The 8,649-nt window shown below is 35.3% G+C and overlaps 1 pseudogene across 1 annotated transcript; it reads left to right on the top strand.

Annotated features, from left to right (window-relative positions):
- Positions 1 to 1,080: 1,080 nt before the first annotated feature.
- LOC143591607 (putative serine/threonine-protein kinase SIS8) lies at positions 1,081 to 8,363 on the top strand (annotated as a pseudogene). The gene is made up of 13 exons (XR_013145718.1): positions 1,081 to 1,586; positions 2,971 to 3,411; positions 4,327 to 4,430; positions 4,630 to 5,472; positions 5,987 to 6,027; positions 6,143 to 6,211; positions 6,311 to 6,411; positions 6,483 to 6,561; positions 6,638 to 6,736; positions 6,855 to 6,923; positions 7,056 to 7,105; positions 7,964 to 8,140; positions 8,236 to 8,363. The product of XR_013145718.1 is annotated as a putative serine/threonine-protein kinase SIS8 (transcript).
- Positions 8,364 to 8,649: the final 286 nt, after the last annotated feature.

Below are 8,649 nucleotides of genomic sequence, written 5' to 3'. Positions count from 1 at the left end.
ACAATATAGACAATAAAAGCAACTCAGACCGAGTACACATGTGTCTGGATCTAAACATAACTGTTCAGCCCATCAATCAACCAATGGCAATAAAGCCGCGGACTAACAGTCATAAATAGTTCTCCTTGCATGGGCTATACTCATATAGCTCGGGGGAACAATTGTGTGTGTGTGTAGGGGAGTGGTACAAAGCCCAGATGTGGTCGTGCATAAGCTAAGTGCACAAAAAACTATCATTGTATAGTAATTGTCATTCAAATGTTTTATAGAGTCATACGTGTTCACCAGCATATAGCTGACGTATTTTTCCCCACATTTCAATGAAACAAATTAGCACAGGTACAAGAAATATAGTCACTCATGAAGATAGATGCTCGCAAGGTAGAGATGGCTCAGTTTTAAACTATTGAATTATTATAAACAATATTTAAACATGATTTATAAATCAAACACTCAGATATTTATTATCCGAGAAGTTTTCAAATAAATTAATATTATATTATAACCAAAGTCTTCCGCTAAAATAAACCGCAACTCTGATGTATTTACAAAACAGGTACCAACTATTGGTCATACGCCTAGACCCTAAGCCGGGGTGTGACACAACGACTGTTAAATGACAACCAGCGATATAGTTCCAAGGGAACGCCCAACCATAACTCTAAAGCTATCGTGATCCTGATTAAAACAACATAGTCTAACCAGAATGTGGCAACGAAACTCTCCAAATTTAAAGAGTACAGTAACCTAACACACAAGAAAGTCGCTGTTATAAAAAAAAATTCTATCCAACGTTTATTTTGATGATTATTTTTAAAATGTCACCCAAATTAAATTAAATTCATTATTAATGACCCAATAAATTACATATCCAAGTCCAACTCATCATAATTCTTAAACCCCAAAAACCAACCAAAACCAAAAAACGCAATAAAACCGAAATAGTACATCCATCGAGCCAGCCAGGTGAGCCGGATGGGTTTAATTTAATATAATCAAATCAATTCCCCGTCCCACAGGGCAATAGCTTGGTGAACAAGTGTCACTTACCATTCTCAATCCCTCCTGCTGCTTCTGCTTCTGCTTCTGCATCTCAATCAATCTTCACATAAATAATTTTCCTTCCTTTCCGTCGTCAATTTCCATGTAACAATAATAATAATAATATTAATAAATCCATCCATCGCCAAACAAAAATGCCCAAAATGAAACACCTTCTCCGTAAGCTCCACATCGGAGGCGGCGGTTACAACGACCACAACAACCGCTTAACCACCACCTCATCACCTTCACCCTCACAGTCTCCATTACCTGCAATCGTACCCCTTGATTCCGTAACCACTGATAATAATAATAACAATAATATTATTATCAACGATTCCAATACGAATTCGAATCAGGTTGATTTCAATTTCTTCGAGGAGGAGTTTCAGATGCAACTCGCGCTTGCGATCAGTGTATCGTCGGGATCGGGTGAGGCGCGTGAGCCTGACGCCGAATCGGCTCAGATTAAAGCTGCTAAGCAACGGAGTTTGGGATGTTCGCCTTCCGAGTCGCTTGTCGAGTTTCTATCGCTTCGGTATTGGGTAAAACACTCTAATTTCTAGGGTTTCGATGGTTAAATTCAGTTTTTGACCTAATTTGGTAAATTGAGTGTCAATTGGTGTGAATTTAAAGTGTTACTAACATTGATGTGTTAAATGATAGCTTAGTTATAATGTTTCCCTAATTGGATGGCATAAAACTTTTAGGAGTTTAGGATGTTTGCTTTCGGAATCGCTCAGTTTCTGTCACTTTGGTATTGCATTTTATTGTAATTTTGTTTTGATAAATTGTGTGTTTGTTTCTATTTTTGACCTAAGTGTTTGATTTAGTGCCAATTGGTGTGAACTTAATGTATTACTAAGATTGATATGCTAAGTGATAGTTATGAAGTTTCCCTAATTGGATGGCATAAAACTTTTAGAAGATTGATTCCTGTAGGGTAGGCTTATTGCCTTATTATAGTATTGAGTGCTGGACAAAAGTGTTGTAACATTTTAAGGAATTTGGATGTGAACTTTGATGAGAAAGTGATGGATGTGTTTACTGGATTTGGTATGAGCAGAGTATTAAGGTTTGTGAACTGTAATGTTGTTGTTAATGGTAGTTTTTGGTATGTGCAGAGTATTATTAAGATTGATAATTGATTTGTTTTATAATGAGGTTAATGATGATAGAGGGATAAAGTTTTGCTAGTTGGATGGAACAAAACTTTTAGGAGATTGATTATTTAGCATGGGATTCTAATTTGAGTAGGTAGGCTTATTGCCTTATTGTGACATTTTAAGGATTTTGGATGTAAACTTTGATGAGAAAGTGATAGATGTGTTTACTGTATTTGGTATGAGTAGAGTAATGATGTTTGTGAAGTGTAACGTTGTCATTAATGGTAGATTTTGGTATGTGTAGAGTAATAATGTTGTAAACTATGATGAGAAAGTGATGGATGAGTTTTATGATGTGTATGGGATTGCTTCTAAGTTCTAATACTGTGACACAAGTGTTATTGTATTTTTATGTAATTCTGATTTCTAATTTCTAGGTTGTTAGGTATTTATGGCTTTTTTAGATAAGCAGTTGCATTTTACTGTAATTCTGTTATGACAAATTATGTATTTGTTTCTATTTTTGACGTAAATCTTAAATTTAGTGTCACTTGGTGAACTTAAAGTATTACTTAGATTGATTTGTTTAATGATAGTTATAAAATTTTCAAATTGGATGTCATAAAAATTTTAGAAGATTGATTCTTGTAGGGTAGGCCTATTGCCTTATTATAGTATGATGATGGTTGGGCAGAAGTATTATCACATTTTAAGGATTTTGGATGTAAACTTTGATGAGAAAGTGATGGAGGTGTTTACTGCATTTGGTATAATGTTTGTGAACTGTAATGTTGTAATTAATGGTAGTTTTTGGTGTGTGCAGAGTAATAATGTTGTAAACTATGATGAGAAAGTGATGGACGGGTTTTATGATGTGTATGGGATTGTTTCTAATTCAGTGACACAAGGGAAACTGCCATCATTGGTGGATCTGCAAGCGAAAACTGTTTACGATGATGTTGATTATGAAGTGATTTTAGTGGACAGAAGAATTGATAAGGAACTGCAGCTTCTTGAGGAGAGAGTTTCAAATATTTCATTGGAGTGTCAGGCTTCGGGGATGAGCCAGATTGTTAGTAGGTTAATTCAGAGAATTGCCAATATTGTTGTTGCACACATGGGTGGTCCTGTTAGTGATGCAGATGAAATGTTGAGAAGGTGGACTGCTAGAAGTTACGAGTTAAGGAACACTTTAAAAACCATTGTGCTTCCTCTTGGTTCTATTGATTGTGGACTTTCCCGTCACAGGGCCTTGCTGTTTAAGGTTAATGTCTTTGTCTCTTCTCAGTATATTCTTTTACAAGTTGGTTACAACTTACACGTATGGTTATGTATGTGTTTCATATATGTTATTATGTATGGTGTAAGTTTGATCATGCTTACTGTATCGGTTAAAGTCTGTAGTTCATCTGTCATTTAAGTATCTTAAATTATTTGCCTTTATTTTTCCTATTGAGGTTCTGTTTGGTTATGTAGTTTATTGAAGCAACTTCTCTCCTAGCGCAGTTTATATCTTGGTTCATTTTGCTTCTATCATTGGAGTCCAGGTGCATGATAGTTTTGCGCTTGAAAGTATGTGCAAGAATGTATTAGTTTCTCAGGTAGCTGTAGAATATGGTTGTAGCAGTTTGTTAAGACTTGAGTTCTGGTTTGTATATTTTTAAGTAAAATGGTCTCATTTGTATACTATGGCGCCAATAAATCAGAAGTGCCTCATATGTGCGAAGTGTATCTCTAGCACCTGGATTTCTTTAAGTGCATTTAGACAATGCTAAGTAATTGAGTTTAGAACATTAAGCCACTGTCACTATCAATCCATAATTTTCGTTATGTATACTATATCAATTCATGTGTTCATTTTGTAAATCAAGTCTTCAAAATCTTACTACTGAAATCTGCAAATAAGAAGCCATTGCTATGTGTGATTTAAAAGTTCAAAACATTGTTCAGGTGTAGTGCGACTATTATATTAGTCATGTGTTTAAATTACTTTTAAACGACATCAATATTTTGTGATGACTACAATAGACAAAGGGTGAAATTATATTATTTTGCACAACAGAAATGTTAAATCAATACGGGGATTGGTGTTATTTGGTCAAAGAGAGTTCTTTGGCATATGCATAATTAGCCATGACTAATACAACTTTTGCTTAAAAATCTATAAATATGATGCTAGGTACTTGCTGATAAGATCAACCTTGCATGTAGTCTCGTCAAAGGAAGCTACTATACTGGCACTGATGATGGAGCTGTGAACTTTATTAAGATTGATAACGGGAGGTATGCTTTTCCATGTATTTTCTTTGAATCAAGTATTTTTATTTTATTTTATTTTTTTGTATATGACATAAAAGTAGAAACTATGTGCGTGTACATCCAAATATTTGGTCTTTTGAATCTTCAGAGGAACTTGTTTATGCATGTGTGCTGTTATATGCACATTTGTACTAATGCTTTATTTTCTTGTTGATTTATGCAGCGAATACATTATCGATCTAATGGGTGCTCCAGGAACCCTAATCCCTGTTGAGGTTCCATGTTATAACCTTCAAAGTATTGATTTGGGCATCAGGAATGAAACAGGAGGTGCTAATTTTGGGTATGCATTGCCACTGCTTGATATAAGCCGTGATCCCTTGATAGTTACAGCTGAGCTTGATAGTTTGACCAAAGTTGACTCTTCAGATTTGGCAGTAGCGTCCATTATAAGCTCACAGTTGAGCAGTAAAGCTGGAAATGCTGGGGAGAGAAATCAAACCGAGAGGTTTGAGAATGATTTTGGCAAACTGCTTCCGGCTCTCGTTAGGCCACATGAAGGCAAACTGTCAGGTGGCGGTAGTGGTGGAAGAACATCACCTGCACAGAAATCGCAGCTTAATGACGTATCTAAATGTGTCATAAACGCTTCAAAAAAATCCAGAATTCGCTCAAAAACTTCATGCAGTGCTGTCTAAAAACGGTGGTACATCTTCTGATTCACTTACAAATGTAAATAATAAAGAAGTGAGAGAAACAGAAGGGCGTGAGATGGTTCACTTATTAGATGCTGACATGTTGACTTTTGGTGGTCAACATGATCCATCATTGGGCACGTCTAGCAACGAGCCGTACCTTATATCTTTTACTGAAGCTGAAACTAGCAATGCTAATGACAATTCTCAGCTTGTAGTCAGTGAAATAAAAGAGACAAGAGCAGATAATATTAAACAAAGCAAAATTCCAGATCCTTCTAGCAGCAATTATACGGAAGGAATTAGCCTTGATGAGGTTGAGTGGGAAATCCGTTGGGAAGATCTTCAGATTGGAGCACGCATTGGTATTGGTAAGAATATATTCTTTTTTTTTCATATTTCTTTAATAACAATTTATTATTTGAACAAATTACACTTTTAATTCTTTAGGTATATACCAAGTTTCACATTTTTTCCTTCAACTAAGGAAATAACAGAAATCAACCTTTATTTTCATTCATTTGTTGTAACAGTTTACATTCTTTACTCAACGGGCGCAATTGTTTTCTGTTTAGACACGTGCCATGCACATGAGGGCATTTTCATTCTTTAATTACAAGAATAGTCTGTCTGATGATAAAATGATCAAATTTCCTTCATGTGCATGGCACATATAGAGTTAACAGAAAAAACTAATACCCGTTAAAGAGTAAAGGGCGTAAACTTATAACATATGAACAAACATAACGGATGATTCCTGTCATTACCTTAGTTTAAGAACATAAAGCGAAATTTGGTATATACATATAGAACGAAAAGTGTAATTTGTTCTTATTTTTTTCATCTTTTTCTCACAATAATATCATTCTATTCTATTTCTTGTAGGCTCTTATGGTGAAGTTTATCGTTCGGAATGGAATGGAACCGTAAGATGCATCCAAATCTTCTATTATATCTGTTGTATCTCAATATTTTTAAATTTTTTATAAATGTTGACCATGTTTGAAATAACTTAATCTAGTGATTGGTGCTTGCTTACAGGAGGTTGCTGTGAAGAAGTTTATGAACCAAGATATCTCGGGGGATGCACTGACTCAATTTAAAGGTGAAGTAAGTGCCTGATGATCTTCACTTTTGACTTTTAGTTTCCACAATCTGGTTTTCTTGTATACAAGAATTTGATTCAGTGCATGATGTCCTGTTTTGTAGGTTGAGATCATGTTGAGATTGAGGCATCCTAATGTTGTTCTTTTCATGGGAGCAGTTACTCGTCCTCCAAATCTTTCCATACTAACAGAATTTCTACCCAGGTTGAGTTTTATTATCTATTTTTATTTGTTTGTGATATTTATGTGTGGTTTATTACTTTGTTTTTATGCAGGGGTAGTTTGTTTAAATTGTTGCATCGTTCTAATGTTCAACTTGATGAAAGGAGGCGAATGCGTATGGCTCTTGATGTGGTAAAATTTTTATCGAGTATCATGCTTCAACGTCTCTCTCTGTTAACTTTGTAATAACTGTAAGAAATGTTTGTAGGCTAAAGGAATGAACTATCTGCACACTAGCAATCCAATTATTGTGCACCGGGATTTGAAGACACCAAATCTTCTTGTTGATAAAAATTGGGTTGTTAAGGTTAAAACTTTTCTTGCATATCTTGTTACTATTCTCCTAGTACAAAGCATATAATCATAATATCTTCATGTGTAGGGGACTTATAACATCTGTTGTATCGTTTATTTAATGTATGCAGGTATGTGATTTTGGGATGTCACGAATGAAACACCATACCTTTCTGTCTTCAAAATCAACAGCTGGAACTGTAAGTAATCTCAGATTTATCATATTAAGACCATAACCAGCTCCCCAAAAAGAAATTTAATAAATTAATTAAAAATAAACCAGCACTAGTTTTCTCAGAGGAAAGTATTGATGGCATGTCATTTTATTGCAGCCTGAATGGATGGCACCAGAAGTGTTGAGGAACGAACCATCCAATGAGAAGTAAGATCCATTATTTTTTATATTCTTATAGACAGAAAACTTTATATTAGAGGTAATTTCGAACTGTTAACTAGAAGTGAGCTGGGTTCAAGTACCGGGAAGTAAGAAATTTTCCGTTAAAAAAAACTAGAAGCAAGCAAAAAACCAATTAATTGAAATTGATCCTGAAACCGAAAAAACTGAACCGGATTAACCCCACTCAGATTAATAACTGACTGTCCGGTTTGGTTTTTCTGAAAACCGAAAATTACTAGTAACTAGAGGCGTCAGGTGAGCAAATAACTGATTAACCGAAACTGAAAAAACCGCACCAAATTAATAGACCCTAAGTAATAACTGACTGTTCCGTTTTGTATTCTTTAAAAACCGAAATTGCTATTAACTAGAGGTGTCAAGTGAGCAAAAAACTGATTAACCATAACCAAAACTGGAAAAACTGAACCAATATAATCGACCAAAAGTAATAATGGATGGTTTGGTTTCGGGCATGCCTTGCTTTAAAGCCGTGCTGGACCGAATTGACTGATCCAAACTAATAATCAACGGTTGAGTTTTGTTTTCTTTGAAAACCGAAATTATCATTTGGTTTTGGTTGTCTCGCTCCAAAACCGTTTTGAACCGATTTTCAAAATCAAACCAAACTATAAAACCAAACTGCACCGAACTTTGTATGTTGCCAAAATTTTTTATTTGGGCCAAAAGTTTCGTCTCCAAATTCATTAGCATGTGGCTAACAAATATCATAAGCCAATTTTTTTAGGCCGAAGTTCTTTATTGGGCCAATTTTCTTAAGCCCAAATATGAAACCGAAAAACTGAAACTTAGGTTACTGAAAAAAGTGTTTGGGGTGGTATGCAGGTGTGATGTATATAGTTTTGGTGTAATATTATGGGAGTTAGCAACTTTGCGCATACCTTGGACAGAGATGAACTCAATGCAGGTTGTTGGTGCTGTTGGTTTTCAGTTCAGACACCTCGACATCCCAGAACACGTTGACCCTGTGGCTGCACAAATAATAACCGATTGTTGGCATCTGTAAGTCAAGTCTTCCATCATTCTCTGTATTTCTTTCAGGTTACACGCATGTTAAATTTTTTTTGTTTTGTTTTGTTTTGTTTTGTTTTGTATAGGGAGCCACAATGCCGACCATCATTCAAAGAGATCATTTCCCGGCTAAGAAGCCTCAGGCATCTATCAACAAAAAACCAAACAAGTTAATAACGCTATTCTTGTATGTCTATACATTGGGCGCTCAAAAGGAGAGCAAAGATTGTGTAGATTGAAAAAAAATGAAAATGAAAAAGAAACAAAAGGTGTGGTTTGGGAAGTGTGGGTTTGGTTCAATCGAAACGACCTAGCACAGCCAAACCACAACCTCCAACTCCATTGTTGTGACGAGTGAAATTACGAGGGGGGCAAAAGTGTCTTTTCCTAGTTCTTTGTTCTTGTGAAGCACATACTATAACGACTTATTTATTTGGAATTGAAATGTTTTAGGGTTAACCAAGGAATCATGGAATACAAATTTGTCAAATTTTCATGCT

Source organism: Bidens hawaiensis, unplaced genomic scaffold, assembly GCF_021521415.1.
Source record: "Bidens hawaiensis isolate Kalapana, Puna unplaced genomic scaffold, B.hawaiensis_p1.1 tig00039948_1, whole genome shotgun sequence".
Classification (NCBI taxonomy): Eukaryota; Viridiplantae; Streptophyta; class Magnoliopsida; order Asterales; family Asteraceae; genus Bidens; species Bidens hawaiensis.
Note: the sequence above shows the minus strand (reverse complement) of the source record. Positions and strands in the feature narration are given on the sequence as shown.